Here is a 4,772-nt window from a genome sequence, read left to right as displayed (position 1 = left end):
GGCGCTGGGCGGGTGCTCTACCTGGGCACCCAATGATCTCACTGGACTGGAAAAGTGAGGGTTGTCCCCACCCCGCACAGCCTGCACGGCAGACACACAGACAGAGAAACCCTGAGAGGCCAAGCAGCCTGCCAGAGGTCAGGAGCCCCCATCCCAACCCCAAAGAACAGCTCTTACCCTCAAACTAGGCTCTCCTCTTGTGTGACTCCCTGACCCCTTCCACATCCACATGTACAAACACACTCTCACACGGCTCACATATATACACATGTCCACACATGTGTACACATATGCACACAGACTCACCAGCATGCACGAACACAGAACACACACTCTCACACACATTTATGCTCAGCTGGACCCAGGACCTCTGTCCCTGAGCCCCGTCTGAGAATCTGATCTGAGACCTTAGAGCCTTGGAGGAAGCCTGAGATCTGGAAGCTTCCATTGCTTGGAAACTGGAGAAGGCCCTCCCTCTGGTTTGGGCCAGGTGAACCCGAGGCTGAACAGCGTCCCACTCACACGCAAAGGACTGGGCAGCTGAGGGTGGGGCTGGGTCCTCTTCCCAGCCCAGGGCATCTCAGTGCATGCTCTGAGATAACCTGTTTTCTACAAATGGAGTTAATACCTGGCCGGCGTGGCTCAGGGGTTGAGCATCGACCTATGAACCAGGAGGCCACAGTTTGATTCCCAGTCAGGGCACATGCCCGGGTTTCAGGCTCGATCCCCAGTATGTGGCGTGCAGGAGGCAGCCGATCCATGATTCTCTCTCATCATTGATGTTACTCTCTCTCTCTCCCTCTCCCTTCCTCTATGATATCAATAACAATATATTTTAAAATAAATAAAAATGGATGTCATTAGATTACAATTCCTCTAACATTTTTATAATTTTTCTTAAACTGGTGTCCTTTTCATTAAACTTTTAAATGTTTTTATTTTTATTGATTTCAGAGAGGAAGGGAGAGGGAAAGATAGAAACATCAATGATGAGAAAGAACCATTGATCGGCTGCCTCCTGCACGCCCCCTACTGGGGGTCGAGCCCACAACCCAAGCATGTGCCCTTGACTGGCATCGAACCTGGGACCCTTCAGTCCACAGGCCGATGCTCTATCCACTGAGCCAAACCAGCTCGGGCTAAACTTTTAAATTCCATAAGTAATACTTGATTATAATAAATCCGAAGTCAGGAGAGTGGCGGTGCCTCTCCCCTGCAGTCTCCATAACCAATGCCAGCGCTCACACAGCACACACTCCCCACTTGGGTCCCACGCAGACAGATGTTTGCACTTAACCCCGTGTGCCGAGCCGGCACAGCCCGGGGTGAACCTGAGGGGGGCGGCGAAGGATTAAAGCAGACAGACAAGAGAATAAAGCTGGGGCTGGGTGGGACGCTCCTCTCGGATGGAGAGACAGCGCCCAGGCCTGCAAGCCGAGTCTTTATTTTATGGCCAGATTGCAGGAGGCAAAGTAAGGGAGTGGTCAAGATGTTTACAATGTTCTCGCAGGTTTCGAGTCAATCTACTCAACCACATGCACCTAATAAGCTTTGCTGCCCCTCCCGCAGCTTATATCACTCAGCCACGTGGGACCACAGGTTCGGACCGTAAGGTCAAGCTTACAACTGTAGCCTTTGGACTTGCACGTGGTTTTGCCACGAGAGGATCGTGTCCTCTCATTAGTTCCAGGGCTTGAACCTGTCCAAACGCTGTAGCTGCTCTCCACAACCCAGGAGTCAGAACACACGGTTTCTCCTCGCACTGCTCCTGTTCCAGCAGCTGTCTGCCCAGCCGCCTGCACACAGGGGAGGACTCGGTATTGGGACGGCCGGGCTGGGGCAGGAGTGGGCTCATGGGGGCGGACTCTGCTACACGGACCTCGTGATACCTGCATGTCCCACGGGATGGGACTAAGGCAGCGGTTCTCAACCTGTGGGTCACGACCCCTTTGGCGGTCGAACGACCCTTTCACGGGGGTCGCCTAAGACTATCCTGCATATCAGATATTTACATGACGGTTCATAACAGTAGCAGCATTACAGCTATGAAGTAGCCACGAAAATAATTTTATGGTTGGGTCACAACATGAGGAACTGTATTTAAAGGGCCAGAAGGTTGAGAACCGCTGGACTAAGGCCTTTGGAATAGCCTACAGTGACCAGGGCCCAGTGAGTATCCGGGAGAGCTCAGTACACACACACACACACACACACACACTACACATGTGGACTGTCCTTCAGAAGAGGAGAGACTGTACCCAACTTTGAGGAAGGCACTGCTATGCACTGTTGTGACCTATCTGGTGACCGCTCTGGGTGGGGAGGGCCGGGGAGATCCTGGAGCAAGGCCCATCCCTGGGGGGCAGGGAGGGGCTCCCCTCCAAGGGACAATCTGTGTATGGATTTGCAATTAAAACCAGGGGAGGAATGGCCAGTGGGTGGCAGTGTGGGACCAGCAGTCAGTAGGGACACTCCAGGAGCTGCCAGGCCAGCAGAGGTGGTAATGAGGTGGCCAGAGGGACCCAGGGCCCCTGGGGCAGGCAGGCACGGGCACACACTGTGCACAGCACCGGGTGAGGTGCGTCGCGCTGTCAAATGAGCAAAGGGTGGCGGGAGGGCAAACCTTTAGCTTACACACAGTCTGCACTCTCACTGATTCTGTAGGGGGCGCTTTCCGGCACCAGGAGAGGAAGTGGGGAGAGGGCAGGACCCTGAGAGCCACCTGCTAGCTGTGAGGTCCAGGGTCCATGGTAACCCTCTGTGCCTGTTTCCTCATCTGTAAAGAGAGGACAACATGTAGTAGTTAGACAACGAGATGGGGTGGAAATGACTGTGAGTGCCTGGCACGTAGTAAGCGTTCAGTAAAGTAGCTCCAGTTGCAGTGGCCCTTTAAATACAACTCCTCATGTTGTGACCCAACCATAAAATTATTTTCGTTGCTACTTCATCACTGCAATGTTGCTACTGTTATGAATCGTAATGTAAATATCAGATATGCAGGATGGTCTTAGGCGACGACACCTGTGAAAGGGTTGTTCGACCGCCAAAGGGGTCGCGACCCACAGGTTGAGAACCACCGGAGAGAGAAAGGCTAGAGCCTTGGGGTGGAGAGCTTGGGACTGGGCCCCGTAGAAACCAAGCTTCAAGTCCTAGCTCTGCTGCTTAGCAGCTGGGACGTCCCTTTGTCTTTATAGTAGACGGTTCCCATGGAAGGACTATCTTCCCCAGGGCCCCCCTGCCGGCTCTCCAGGTGCCCCAGCATCGAAGTGGGTGACCTGAGCTCCTCTTCTCTCCCGGGAACCTGGGGCATACACTGGATGGAGAGTTGGGGGGGGGGGGGGACCCTGCCACTTCTCCAGTGCTCTCACCCTCCTTCTGGCCGAAGGGCTCGGAGGAGGTGTGCAAGCCCTATGGTCTTTCAAAGGCTCCTGGGTGAGTCCAGTAAACTGGGAAAGGTGGAGAAGGCCACAGGTAGGCGTGTGAGCTCAGGATTCAGAGTTGGGATCAAAGTCCCACAGGCATTGTGTTCCCTGGGGCTCGGTCTTCTGGTCTGAAAAACGGGGGCACTGCCAGCTGTTGAGGATCAAACTTAGCTCCATGTGGACGGAATCGGAATCAGGTGTGATGCTCCGTCCCACTACCTTCATCCCCCTCCCTCGGTTAAACTCCGAGGTGTGCAGCTCCAGGTCTCACTTGCTCTCACCCTCCTTCTGGCCGAAGGGCTCGGTGGAGGTGTGCACAGCCCTATGGTCTTTCAAAGGCTTCTGGGTGAGTCCAGTAAACTGAGAAAGGTGGAGAAGGCCACAGGTAGGTATGTGAGCTCAGGATTCAGAGTTGGGATCAAAGTCCCACCCTGCTGCCGCCTAGCCAGGCATTGTGTTCCGCACGTTTGGAGACCCGCCCGCCCAGAGACACAAGCGGGCTGTCCTGTGTGGTCTGCCGGGGCTGGCCATCCCTGCCTGCCTCCCCAGGGGGGTCGTCACTACTTCCCGGATTGGCCGGCGGGCGGGCCAGAGGCCACCATGGGCGGAGACTGGGTGGCCTTGCAGGTGCAAAAGGCTCGGGGATGTGTTCCTTCTCCCTGAACTTTCCCAGAGAGCGTTCTTGCCCGGATCCTTTCGGCTACGACAGCCACAGACTTGACCCCTGCGGACCTGCTTGGATCTGGGGCCTCCCTCCGCACCCTTCCTCTCCCCCGTCCCCCGCCCCCATATCCCTCTCCAACCCCAAACCCTGCCACTCACCTCCCCACACCACCCTACACACAGAGTCCGGGGTCCAAGAGGCGCTTGCACACCAGGCGGACGGCCTAGGAGGCCTGGGACCCCGCCCACGGCTGCCATCTACAAAGAAACAAGGCGCCTGTCCCCAGCGAAGTGAAGCGCACGAAGGAAGGCGCCTCGGGCGGGCAGGCGCGGCCCCTCCCGGCCTCCTCCAAATCGGGTCTTTCCCAGCTCGTCTCCGGGTCAAGTTCAAGCCCGCAACGCGCGTCAGCCTCCGTCACTCGACTCCGCCCCCTGCGCCACGATAGGTCGGCGCCCGGGGCCCCGCCTCCTTTTCCTGGAAAGTTCTTGGCTACATTTTTCACTTTGAATCTAACTTTGCCTTAGCAGCTTAGGTGTGTTTACTGAAGGAAGCACATGGCTGGGTTTTGTTTTTTTTTGATTCAGTCTGCTCCTCTGTGCCTCTTTATCAGTGAATTCATTTTATTTACATTTAGGGTAAATATTGATGTATGAGGGTTTCCTATAGCCACTTTACCTTTTGTATTA

Source organism: Myotis davidii, unplaced genomic scaffold, assembly GCF_000327345.1.
Source record: "Myotis davidii unplaced genomic scaffold, ASM32734v1 scaffold663, whole genome shotgun sequence".
NCBI classification, from domain to species: Eukaryota; Metazoa; Chordata; class Mammalia; order Chiroptera; family Vespertilionidae; genus Myotis; species Myotis davidii.
Note: the sequence above shows the minus strand (reverse complement) of the source record.